This window comes from Parasteatoda tepidariorum, chromosome 1 (genome assembly GCF_982258835.1).
Source record: "Parasteatoda tepidariorum strain Cologne lab strain chromosome 1, Ptep-v5.0, whole genome shotgun sequence".
Classification (NCBI taxonomy): domain Eukaryota; kingdom Metazoa; phylum Arthropoda; class Arachnida; order Araneae; family Theridiidae; genus Parasteatoda; species Parasteatoda tepidariorum.
Window position 1 is genome coordinate 113,125,551 of NC_141755.1, and position 14,513 is coordinate 113,140,063.

The window sequence follows — 14,513 nt, forward strand, 5'->3', positions numbered from 1 at the left end:
TGCTATAACAATACTTTATGAATTATGCTAAAATTGAGAATTGTTTAGTTAAAAGTTGATTAAAAGCTTCTTTTAACAAATTTCTTCCTCGTTATTTTTTTAAAAAGGCAAACTTCTTAAAGTTAACGGGCAAAAGTAAGTCTGAACGTCAAAAAAAAAAAAAAAAAAAAAAAAAAATTGTAGCTCCGAAATTTTTTATCCAATTAAAAAACAAAGTATACACACTTTGAGTTGCGCATACATGCATTTACTTTTTATTACTTAAATAGGAAACAATATAAAAAAAAAAACCAATAATTTAAATTCCTTTTTCGAAAATATAGCCTGCTGATTTAGATCGAGTAATAGATTGAGTAATTTTAAAGCAGCAGAATCTTTATAATTTTTTAATAAGGTTTAATTTTCAACTAACTGGCAATAATTCTAAGCTTTCTTTTATTAAAAACTTGACAATAATTTTTAAAAAAGTTTCGTGGTTTTACTCTCGATGTTACGCATATGCAGGTTTGTTCCATCAAAAAGCTCTCCACAAAGACAAAATTTCTCCCGATACTTGATCCAGGAGTTCCCTTATCTTCTGGATTGGTTTCAAAATTTCAAGGCTACGGAGTTGTGCGTTAGTAGTCGTAAGCCTAAAAATCGGGTCGGCTGTTCACCAACGGTTATAATATAAAATAATTTAAAAACGAACGAGGGTTAAAGAAAAAGCTAAATTAAATTGCTAAAACAATATATTAGTACATCATTGAAAATATAACATACGGAGTAGTGTAGACAGGGATGAGATTGGCGCCAAAGGGCAAAAAAGCTGAATTTCCAAGTGAGTAAATTTTACGTTGTCGATAGAAAAACAGGCACCTTTATAGTAACTAATTCAAGAAAAAAACTTACTTTTTACAAGAATCGCGATAATTGATTTTAAAATCGCGTGAATATGAATCGCGATAATGGATTTTGAAATCACGTGAATATGAATGAGAAAATACATTCTGCGTTATAGAATTTTTAAATCGCGTAAATACAAATTACGATTCATAATTTTTAGATAGCGTGAATGCGAATCCTATAACGCCTTACTTTAAAATCATGTATAAATACGAAAACCGTTGTGTGATATTATAGCCGCATGAACAAATCACGACATAGGTTTTTAAAAACGCGTAAATACAAATCGTGATATTAGATTTTTAGTTGTTGTTGTTGGTTGCTGTTAATTTACGTCGCACTAGAGCTGCACAATGGGCTATTGGCGACGGTCTGGGAAACATCCCGGAGGATAATCCGAAGACATGCCATCACAATTTTGATCCTCTGCGGAAGGGATGGCATCCCCGCTTCGGTAGCCCGACGACCTGCGTATTAGATTTTTAAATCTCGTAAATAAGAATCGCAATGTACAATATTCAAATCGCGCGAATAACAATCCCAACGCGCAACTTTTGAATCACGTAATTACGAAAAGTTATGTTTGATATTAAAATTGCGTGAATGAGAATCGAAAGGATAGCAGATTCCGGGCTTGGGACTTCTAAAAGGTTTGTTTGACGCAGGGAAGTCTGAATTACGAAAATACGAGCTATGTGGCAGGCGGGCAGAAGTGAGGAAAATCTTATCTTCGGCGCGTAAAAGCGGAGAAAATAGCTAAAATAAGTAAAAATGCGAAAGGTTGACTGCTATATAGTTTGAATTTTCTGTTTATCTTTGAAAATCAGAAATAAATATAATTATTTTATTTCTATGGCTGAATTCTCTGAAAAATCGGAATATTTATTTTTTTTTAAGTTTAACTTTTGGATAATCAGAGTTTTTGATAAAAAGGCTGAAATTCGAGAGACGAAGGTGAAAAAAGCGGAAATCAGCTAAAAAGCGGAAAAATCTCACCCCTGTGTAGAGAATAATACTTTGAAAATTAAGAATATAATTAAATAGTTAGTAAAATAGTTAGCTGCAAAAACACGCACGGGCAGGTAGTTAAGAGATTATGTTTCATAATTTTTTTTAAAGAAATTGCTTAAAATTAGTGAATCAGAGTACTTATCGCTAGTACTTGGAAATCCGATTATAAGAACGGAAGTCATTTAGGGAGATATCTTTTTTTTCGTACTTAAACACTGCCTATGAATCATAAATATAATATATTCCTTGATAAAAATTTGCACAGCAAGAGTTACTTTTAGTTTATGAATACACTAATGATATACCACACTAATACTTTCTTTACATTCAATTAATATTTTCGAAAAATATAATTTATAGTCTTTCGTTGATTAATATTTTCACGAATGCTAATTACTGTTCTTAAATCTCCGTCTAGAGAATTTTTATTACCTAAGAGTCCCATAGCCAGAAAGAAAATATACATGATAATATATTACCGTAATTCGAAAACAGGGAATGGAAGGCCGAAAGGATCAATTTATTTTTATTTCAAAAAAGCAATGTTTATTTTTTATTATATTTTGTACTAACTTGTACAAAATACTTTTTTTTAGATAGCATGCGTACAAAAAACATGCTTATTTTAATCTAATTTCTTTTATACATAATATTAATAATTTGATTTTCTTTTTAAAGTGTTAAGTGGAAACTGAAATAATTTGAAAAGTATTTTTTCTTAATATTTTGTTTGAAAATTATTAAACTGGATAATAAAATTTGTTTCTAATAAAGTGATTAGAATTTCATAAATAACATAGGAAATATTAAAACATTTTATTCAATTTAAAGAGATTTTAAGATGGTTAAAGCATGAAAATAAAATTCTTACCAGAAAAGTGGTGTAGTACACAAATTCTTCTCTTTCATAGAGCTATAGAGGCTGCAGTTAATCCTGTAAAATACAAAAAAAAAAGAATATTCAAAATTTCAAATATCACATTAAAATTAAAATTAATCAGGGCACTGTTAAAAACAACGTATTGAATATGTCACATGTGGCTAACTGTAAAACTACTACTTTTGTAGTAACTACATAGTAACTACTTTTGTAGCAACCACATAGCTAAGCTACAACAGCGCCACCATATACAAGGCAGTAGATGCTCAGACATCAAACTGAATGGACCTTACACTTATTTCTCCTTTTCTTAATTAATTAAATTTATGTTTGTTTGGCCGTGTGCTATATGTGTACTAATAAAAATATTTGGCACTAAGCTTTTTCCCTTATTTTAAACCCCCCGAAATCTAGCTAGGGCCACACTTTTAAGTTTACTAAAGCTAAGCGTAAAGTTATTAAAAGTATTTAAAGAAAAAAGTACACAAAATACTCTAGCTCAAAATATCATTTACAATTCAAAATAAAATTAAATTTTTTGAATTAAACAATAGCATACAAATCTAAAATCTACAAGCAAAATAATTTAATTTTGCATTCAAACAAGATTAACTGAAAATTCTAACAATATATTCAGACTACAACTAAAGTAATTCTTCAGTAAGACATTACATGGGTAGTAACATTTAGACAGAACTAATAATTGGTGACAAATATTAATTGTAGTAATATTCAATTAAACCTCATAAAAATGTATGTATATTTTTTTTCTTCTACAAACATAAGTTTAGAAAACTTTCAACCTATAAAGTAAGAGGAAACCAAATTCCGAAAGTTAAGCAATTCAATTCTACCTTTAAATGACATTAAATAAAACAGTTTACAATTCGGAATACCAATGTAAAAATAATTTAAAAATCAGATAAAAATTTATTTTGAAAAAATATAAATAACAAATTTTGAAACAAAAATAGGATAACAATGGATAATAATAGTTCCATTAATGTAAACTGCTTACAGTGATTTGGGAAAAAGGGATATCACCCTAAGTAACTTTTGTTTCAATGAATGCTTTAAATAAGCCAAATAATTAGTATATCTATTTCTAAAATATGTCATTAGACAAAGTGTGTTTTCTCTAAGTAAAAATATGACAGATTTGGATTTTCAATTCTCAAAACACGAAGTAAAGGGTAGTCTAAATTTGACACTGAAAAATAGTGGAAAGGATAAATTGTAAACACATAAAGCACAAATTATTTATTATATTATTTAATTGGCAAAATAAAATGAGATTTAGTAAATTAAAGAAAAAACCGCAGAAGAAATAATTATTAATAAGTAATAATTATTTTAAAAACGAGTGAAAAATATGTCAAAAAAATTTAAATATATAATCTTGTAAATCAAGAAATAAAATTTTATAGAAACTAAACAGTTTATAAAGATAAATTAATATTAATGGAAACTTATATTAATGGAGACTAATATTAATGTACACTAATATTAATGGAAACTAATATTAAATGTTTTAACAGTAAACTAAATTTAATGCATAAATTTATGAAATAAAAAAAAAGAGTTGCTAATACGTAGAATACAGAAAATTAAATATATTATTTAAATTGAAGTAAATCGAACTCTGAAAATTAAACAAGTAAACATACTAAAAAACTAAAATGTAAATAAAGTAATACTATAAAGTAATAATATAAACTTATGTGAAGTGTATTAATACTTAGATTAAATTTATATATAAGTAATGTAAGAAAAAACTTTCACATGCAAATAAAAACATTAACATATTATTCATAAATCAAAAAAATGCTGTAAATGCATAACATACAAAAATGAAGGTATACGAGTATTACCATTCATTAAACAATATAGATCAAATTCTACAATTTACAAGATAGATACAAAAGTATCACATTATAGATAGATACAAATAAAATTAATTAAGCAGTAAAAAGGAGAAAAGTATTAATATAAATTTATGCTTAAACTTTATAAAAAAAATGCAATTTACAAATAAAAACATTGATTGATAATAACTTATACTAAACTAAAAGTAATTAATTATAAAAAAACGAAGTTAACAAATTAAAGTCTAATATAAAAATATATATTATCAGGGTGGCCACTCAAATCAGGTTTCAAATTTCCCTGATTTTTTAAGGTTTTCCAGTAAAAATCTTAGCATTTCCAGGTCAGCGTGTTTTTTTTACCTCATAAAGTAAAGGTGGATGTACAAGAAAAGAGCATATATTATGAAGTATTTTATTTATAATGTTATTTTTAATGAATCATCTTGAAAAGATGTGGAGAAAATAATATAGTTAGCTAGTAGAATACTTTGCTTTGAATGAATAAAAAAATGTTTTAAAGTGTTGAGTAGTTTAAGCACAAACTGTACCAAATAGCAAATACAGAGTAACCCCCCCCAAAAAAACCATGGATAAGTATTGTTTAATATATTTTCCTTAAGCAAAAGCAAATAATTCCAGCTGATTATGCACTAATAAATTTTTATATTTATTTACATTTCAACATAGAACCATTTTATACTATATTTTATCCAAACAGTGCTCTTAATAAAATTCATTGATATAATTTTCTTTAAACCAATATCTAAAGTCAAATGTTTAAATAATGTTGTTTGTTTTGAATAAGCATTATTATTGTAGGAGATATTCAGTATTCAAAAAGGCAAAACTGTCAAATTTCTTGTTGCATATTCCATAGAAAAAAAACTAGATAAAATTATTTAAATTTCATGATTTTTTTCTTATTAGAAATTAGAATATCTAAAGAATTTGCTAACTACATGGTTTCTTAGCTTAGATTAGTTAATTGTTTTTACAACAGGGCAATTACATGGTGCTGGACGTAAAAAATTAACATAAATTTTTCAGAACTATCTAATAAAACATAGGTTTATAATCATCAAATTTCTATATTAAATATTTAGTACATCATAACCTATCAAAAAACAATTTGTTTCATAGAAATTAATAGCAATAAGTTCAAATTAAATGGATTAAATTGTTGGTGTTAGATGTAAATTGCACAAAAGCAAAAAATTATTACTCATTTACAAATTGTCTAAACTCTGTGAATTTGTTTGTAATTTAAATGTAAACTTGACTGAACTTTGAAGCTGACATTTGAATAAAAGGTTCTATGCAGTTCTTAACTAAAATATGATATATAATTAATTTGAACTTTTTTACTTCCATGTCAGATGCAATTTTTCAAGTTGGACATAAATATAAGTTAATGGTAACCATTATAATGTCTGAAAGTTACTTTAATTTCAATCTTAATACTATAAACAATATTTTTCACTTGAATAGCTTCTTTAAATTTAAATTGTCTTCTATTTATAATGACTGAAAATTACTTTAATCTTAATACTATAAACATTATTTTACAATTTATTAGCTTCATTGAATTTAAATTGTCTTCTATTTATTGTTGGAATGTGTTTCATAACATCTTGTGAAAAAAGTTTGTCGAAAAATCACTCCTTTTAATTTTAACTGTTCAACATATATTAACAACAATGTAAATAAAACTCATATTTAAGCAATATTACCTTAAATTTAGTAATTTTAAAAATCCTAGAATAAAAAAACAGTTGCTGAATATTTTTCTTTTTTTAAAAAAATATCAGAAAAAGATGCAAAAAGTTTCATTATTTTTATGCACAATAAAAAAAACTATTGAAAAAATTGTCATTGTATATTAAAAAGGAAAAAGAAAAACAATTTTTTACAACAATGACGATTTTTATACATAATTATATAAAATATTTATATATTTTATGTAATTATAAATGCATAATATAATCTATAAACTGAAAAAAAAACTTTAAAATTTATTCTAGAATTCCTATTATCTATTTTTAATATCCTCTTCTCTAGTTGCATTTGCCAATAACTACTAACAATTTTTATCCCATTTATCTAAAATTTGAATAGGATGAGAGTTATTATAGTAGTTTGCCATGCAAGTAGGTTTTTTTTTTTTTCAAAATTTTGTTTTCTTAACTTTATTAAAAAATAAATAAATAACTACAGAATGTTTTGAAAAAAAATTCTCTCTAAATACATACATTTTATAAGCTGTAATCAAAATGACTGATTTAAAATGTTCTAAATGAAGTTAAATTGTTAATTAAAACTGAGTTGCTAACCTCAAATAAATAAATAAATATATATATATATATATATATAAGTTATGTTAGAAATAACTTTCAGTATGGCATAAACAAATTTTATTTTGTTACTGAGGTAAAATACATTATAGTAAATTAACCTAAAGGAATATTTAGATGGTTCATATTCACATTAAATTTCTTTTTTTTTAAAGAAAAAGCGAAATAAGAGATGGAAATAAATAAAAACAAATGTAATGAAAAGAAAAGTAGAGGTGCCTGATGTAAAATTAATTTATTATTAATTTACAATAAAAATAAATATTATCAAAATCTTGCTTTAAATAGAAAAAATAATTTAATTATGTTAAATAATAGTGGCACAGAACAATTAATTATATATTTTGGTGTTGCACGTAAAATATCAGTAAAAAGTCTATCTTGAGAATTTTTTTTGTATATCGTAATTTGAAATGATTCTATACATTTGTTCAAGATAACATGTATTTTAACAATTCATTTCAATTACTATTGTTTCCATTTTTTTTGAATTTTTTTAAAAAAAAGTTACACTTTGATTGAGATTCACTAATCATGGTAAAAAATTTCAAATGATGTAATCATTTAACAGCCTATAACCTATTGATAACTGATATTTATAAGTTAAAAGTCATTATTTTTAAATCTTTAATTTTTCACCTTGAAAATGATACCTTCTTTACTTAATATTAAGTTTAAAATTTTGGTCAACTGGTTGCGCAACTTAAAACCTGTACCTGTACAGTGCAGAAGAACGAAAAAAAGTTAAATTTTTCTTCTTTCTAATAAACAAATATAAATAAATTAATTCCATATTCTAAGTTTTTACATCATTAAACATGTTTTCCATACATTCCTTGGTTTTTCAGAGTAAAAGAAGAATCAGTTTTGGAAATATTATCTCTGGAATATAAGCAACATTTACAAGCTTTCAACATTGTGATTAACACACAATTCTAATTTTGAATCAAAAATAAAATATTTAACAACAAAACAGTAAAATTTAATGTAAACATCTAGTTGGTTCATAAAAGAAATAAAATATGTTATAAAAAGTTGAAATGAAATCCAGAAAATTAGCATCAATGAAACAATTTTAGTGTTAGTGATTCAAGAAAATGAGTGACTAGTTGGCTTTGCTGAGGAAAAATAATTCATTGGATAAGAGAACAAAAGCTTTCAGAAAAAGAATGCAAGAAAAAATCTATTATTAAGTTATAAAAAATTATTTTTTGGAGAATTTTATACAGTAAAAAATACTAAAACATTTTTAATAATTTTGTTAAAAACAAAAAATACCCTCAAAGCAATGGAACAAACTTGAACAATAAATGAAATAAGCCCACAGACTAGAAGATAAAATAAATAATTTTAAAAACAGAAGCAAATATCCTAACTAAAGAGCTAATATCTTCCACCTCCTCCACAATTTTTGTCTTTCCTAAACTGCATAGTCCCATAACCTCCAAAGAGGTCAAAGGTTTCTCCATTCATTTAGCAACCATGGGTGAGTTTAATATGGCATTCTAGTTTAGCAAGATAATAATGGAGAGAATTTTAATGCAAGCAAAGTATTGCCAAGTTGATGATATTTCAACTGTTTCACGACAAATTTCTGTCTAAATAAAGTGGATATAACGGATGGTAAAATAATTTAAATTAAGAAAAAAAACCCAGCTTTTCCTTAAAATTCCCTGATTTTTTTCAAGTTTTCGTCCAAATTTCCCACCCTGACCTTTCCAGGTTTTTTTTCAGTGTAAAAAAATTCCCTGATAATTCCAAGTGGGTGGCGACCCTGATAAAAACTATTTGGGGAAACAGGAGTTAGTTACACATTCTCTACAGGGTTGGGTTTTTGACGTCAAAAAGTGGTTTTTGACATGACAAGGGTATAATACTGGTTTAAACCGTCAAAAACCCGTCAAAAATGTCAAAAACTGAAGTTTGCCAAGAAAATATATAAACTTCAAAACTACCAACAGTTGCCATGCATTATATTGAAATTTAATTATACTATAGGTAATCAGCAAGTTTTAAAATATTTTTTAATTAAAATTAAGGTAAAATAACAGATTTAAAATCTCAGAAATTTATATTCAAATGCATGTGCAGAAAAATTTTCCACAAAAATTGTTTAAATATTTATATTTAAAAAATTTTTTTTTTCTTTTTGACTTACTTACTTAAGAAAATTAAAAGTTTATTACTATGCATTTTTGACATATAAGGAACATATAACTAATATTTATAAGGAGCTTACAAGTTATGTTGTATAAATACAAACTTGATACAAGATACAAGTGTATAAAAAAAATTTCTTAATGTTATACCGAACATCTTTATTATCCAATATGTTAATTTGAATTTAAAAGTAGTTATATTTATGAATAATGATAAATATAATTCATATTGTTTATTATATTTATTTATAATTATTACACTTATCATTTTAAAACAATTTTTATCTCTTAATTTTTTTTTCTCCACTTGTATTAAGAATACAAATAATGCATATCTTGAAAGCAAGAAGTAATTATTCAACTGCTGAATATTTAGATATTCAACAAAACTATATCGTATTCAACAAAATGAAATTCACAAGTATTTGGATAAACTAAATTTTCAGCATAGTAAATGAATAGGCTGAATATACTGTAAATCGACACTAACTACTCTGTGTATTTAACAGAAAGCACTTAAATTTGTATTGTCTTATGTTAAAAAGATTATTAAGAAGATTTAAAAGAATATTAAAAAAAAAATTTCTTTAAAAGAAGATGTCTAATGTTCAAAACTGCTAATGTTTATCTTTAAAAATGTCTAATTTTTAGTATAATCTATACTATACACTAAATTTGGTTATAAATAAATTTCTTAATATCACTGCAGATTTTCAATAACACATGAAAATGAATACATAATATTACAAAAGATGTGAGTTTTCAAAAGTACAAGATTTTGGTTACTATTCAAAATATAAGTGCTTCTTCAAAATTTTAAATTTATTCTTTCTAGAACATATTTAGAAGCACTATCCTTAAAAAAATATATAAATTTTATGTATTAATTAAATTTCACATATGAATATAGGTTTTTGACATTTTCGACATTTTTGACAGTGAGGTTTTTGACGTGACCATGGTTTAAACTGTCAAAAACTGTCACATGTCAAAAACCTGCCAACCCTGATTCTCTAGCTTCTAATTTTTTTTATTTCATTAAAAAATTATCGATAAATTTAGAATACTTTTTTCCCTACAAGACAATCTCTGCACACCATTCATGATTTTAAAAAAAATAATTAAAAAAAATGTTCGATTTGTAATTTTTTTTACGAAAGAGCCTTTAAGTGTGGGTGAATGTACTCCAACGGTGGGGTACTTTTAGCAATTTTAGGTATATACATAGTTGCCAACTTAGATAGAAAAAAATCCAGTAGATTTTACAAAATATAAAATAAATTTTATGATAATTGTTGCATAATGTACTAAATATTTTACACATAGGGAAGTTTAGGGTTTGGTATAGTCATCAAAAAAGAAAAACTGCAATACTTTCTAGTCATGAGTGGCATTAAATATGCTTGAAATATTATGTATTTTGTTTACTCATAATTTTGAATAGTAGTAGGCATTTAAATTCATATAAAATAATTTAAATTTTTTTAATTAATTTAAAGAGGGAGCTGTGAATAAAAATAAACTGAACATTTCAGAACAAAAAAAAAAGGGGAAAAATTTTCAGCAGATTTGTATAAATGAGGCTCGCTTCATTATATATTAGTAATATTTATATAAATATTCAAGCAAGCAACAATCCATGCAAAAATTCTATTTCAAGAGAGATTTTTTTAAGAAACTTTCTTAATTTCAGGGAATTTTGGAAAATGTACAAAAATCGGGAGAATTTTTATTAAACTAGTAGACCAGGAGAAACTAGCAAAATCCTGTAGTTTACTGGAAAATCTAGTATAGTTGGCAGCTATGTATATATATGTAGTGGTAACAGGTCTACTTTATGGGATGCATTGAACACACAATATAGTTAGAACCCCAAATTTTGAGTGTGACTGTTTAAACAACATGCATTGTGACTCAGAGACAACTTTAAAAAAAAAATAAATACAATTTAAAAAACGCAAACATACAGATAAGGTTTTAGATATTTTCTGTTTTTCCATATGAATAGTAAATAGTTTTTTGTGGTGTTTCTTTTAGGAAAGTTCAAATTGAAAAAAAGGATTATTTTTTTTATTAAGAGCATTTTATATTTAGATATTCGATTAGATAAGAAAAATTAAAAATTCTTTTACCAAAAACAGAATTATAATAGCCAATACTGCAAGTTACATATCTAAATTTAACTGGTGTTTTGTGAAACTTAATTGTAGAAATAAATAAGGGTAATCCTATATTCTTGGAAAAAGTAAAAATTCTATTATCAATTTCTTTTTTAGAATTATTAATTTTGAGAAAATTATTATTGTTTTCACATTCTTTACACATTAACTAATGAAAAAAAATTTCTGCAAATCAAGCAATAATTATTAGAGGCTTTATCAACAACACAAATAATAACCCTGGTTTTTCATACTATTGTTCAAAAAATTCAATTTGAAATTATACAATACATAAAATTTCCACTCACTAAATCCTTCTACAGGCCAATTAAATTTTTTTGAGCATTTTCGCAATAAAACAATCTAAATTCTTACTGATTGAAGCAAGAATAAAATTTAAGTGATAATTTTTTTTTGCTAAACTTAGTCTCAAGTCCCATGAGAAATCTTAAATCTTTATTATTAATAAAGTTAAGGTCACCCGTGACAATGTGCATAAAATAATTATTAACAACTCAAATAAATATCTTTTAAATTATTTAAATTTTTATAATAGAAATTATAATTACAAATTCTTTTCTTTAAAGTTTTGCAATATCTAAAACAAACAGAAACTCTGATCTTCTCTTTAATTGGGAAATATTCAGAAAGTTTATTAACAGTCATAGAAGGTAGTAAACCCCTTTCAAAATCTTTACCAAGAAAATAAATAACACCAAATTCTTTTTTAATTTTTGAAACATTTAATAAATCAAAATTGTTGATAGCAAGCTTAAATTTAATAAGATCTAAAGCAATATATTTAAATTCAGGGGTACAAAATTTAATTGTTCTTTAATCATTCTTTTTAACACTGAACTTTTAATACTAAAAACAAAACTCCTAATCTTTTGAATGTTAAATTCTTTGACATCCAGTAAAAACAAAATTTTGAAAAGTACCAAACTAAATTTATTTTTAATTTTGCCTTTACGTTTGCCCCATTTTATACTGATCCTTTTATATTGTGATTCTATTAGACTTTAATCATCTGTCATAATGAAAATAGTAACAATTTCCTTAGGGTATTCATCTCAAATGAGTCAGGACTTAAATGAGTAGTAAAAACTTGAATTCTAATTAACTAACTTATTAACTTTGATGTGATCCTGTAGCAGAATTTTCCGAACTATCAAAGACAAAACTCTCTTGCACTAATATCTTTTTGCAAGATATTTTAATAATAACAAACATATATGTTAGTAAATTAAAATAACAAAAGCACTGGGTTTACAAAAATCTCTCTATATATATTTTTAAATTGAACATTTTTATTCTAATATTATGAGTGATATTCTCGCATTTTGGTGGGGGGGGGGGGGGATAAAGAAACAGCTTTAAAGATAATTTGATTCTAGAAATGTTTTTTCTTTCATTTTTTGAAAGAACACCATAATTTTTAAAAAACATGATAAAAACATTTTCCATTTTTTTATTTTGTTACAAATTCAGATATTCGGAACACTATGAAATGGGGAGGGGGGGTAAATTCCATTTCAAAAATTAGATTTTACAGCTACTTAAATCCATGAGTTTTCATGATTTTTTAAAAAAAAAAAATAGTTAAAATCATGACATTTCATCACAAATTTGGTTCAGTACCGAAACTCATGACTTTCCAGGTGGGCAGATACCCCGTATATCGTTAAACTAAATTAATATCTAAAGATGATTTTAAAATAAGAAATCTAATGAAACCCTGAAAATTATGTCGTATGTGTGTAAAAGCCATAAAAAAATATAAAAAATTGCTTCTAACTTTAATGTTTTTACTATATGAACCAATATGACTATAACAACCAATATGAAAAATCTTTAAAAAAAATCCTAATATTTAGCAGCTATGAGAATTTAGAGCAAAATATTGCACAATATGCAATTCAAAAAGTAGGGAATTTTAAGTTTTTTTTTTTTTTTAAATTCAGTAAAAGATAATAAAACTTGAATACCTAAATATTAATTTGCATATATTGCTGCTGGTTAACATTTCCCATTTGTAATAGACATCAAACATACTTGAATATAAATTTATTATAATACAATTAAATTTAAAAGTTTGAATAAAATGTGGAATTTTATTCGTTTTTAGATAATTGCTACTCATTTTTAATAAGTTACAATGAATAGATGTAAAAATATTTCAAGGGAAAAGCTAAATATTAGAATTAATTTGAAAATAGAAAATATTCATTTATGTATGTATGTACAATATAGTATTTCCCAGATCATAAAAATTTACTGAAATAGACAGAAGAAACTTTCATTGAAATCAAGAGAAACTGATATAAATATATTTAAAAACTCACAACATTCTCCAGACTTTCGATCAACAATGGTAACATGTCTAGTTTCTTTAATAAAACGTTCTCTGGCATCTTCAGCATGGTCCACAATGTCATCAATTATTTCTAAAACATCATAATGTTTTATATTAAAACAAAATAATTTAAATTATTAAATTCTTTTCAAATTTTTGAAAAGTTAACTAAAATATTTTTCAAATTATACCTAAATTTAATTACATGCAAAAAAGATACACATGACTTAGTTTGTCTTTTGTAATCAAGAAAATTGATACAATAACAGGGTGGCCACTCAAATCAGATTTCAAATTTCCCTGATTTTTCCAGGTTTTCCAGATAAAAATCTTAAAATTTCCAGGTTTTTGTTTCTTTTTTCTTATGAAGTATAGGATGTGTACAAGAAAAGTGTCTATATTATAAAATATTTTATTCAAAATGCTATTTTTTAACATATCATCTTGAAAAAAATAATTTATTTTGACAATTTGGCAAGATTTTTTATTTATTTTTTAATGTTTTGGTACAAAATTTTGAATCAAAAATCATATATTGACAAACATAAGAATAAAATTAAATATTAATATATAGTTGGCTCTTAAAAAAACCTTTTTTAAAAGTTAGAATATGTTATAAAATGTTAAAACGAAATAGAAAAAATTAGCATTAATGCAACAATTGTAATGATTTGTCAACAAACATTGCTGTTAGCGATTGTAAAAAAATGTGTGATTGGTTGGTTTGCTGAGAAAAAATAATTCACAGATTTCCTTGAATGGGAGTAGAAAAGCCTTCTGAAAAAGAGTGCGACATAAAATCTTTTATTATTAAATTATAACCAACAAATTTTTGCAGAATTTT

The 14,513-nt window shown here is 24.9% G+C and overlaps 1 long non-coding RNA gene across 1 annotated transcript in view; it reads right to left on the minus strand.

Annotated features, from left to right (window-relative positions):
- The window catches only part of LOC147816732 (uncharacterized), a 31,379-nt gene extending 17,525 nt beyond the window's left edge, over window positions 1-13,854 (minus strand). Inside the window, exons 1-2 of the long non-coding RNA XR_015435943.1 lie at window positions 13,659-13,854; window positions 2,768-2,830 (exon numbers count right to left, since the gene is read on the minus strand). This is a non-coding gene — a long non-coding RNA (uncharacterized LOC147816732). The remainder of the gene's footprint in view (window positions 1-2,767; window positions 2,831-13,658) is intronic.
- Window positions 13,855-14,513: the final 659 nt, after the last annotated feature.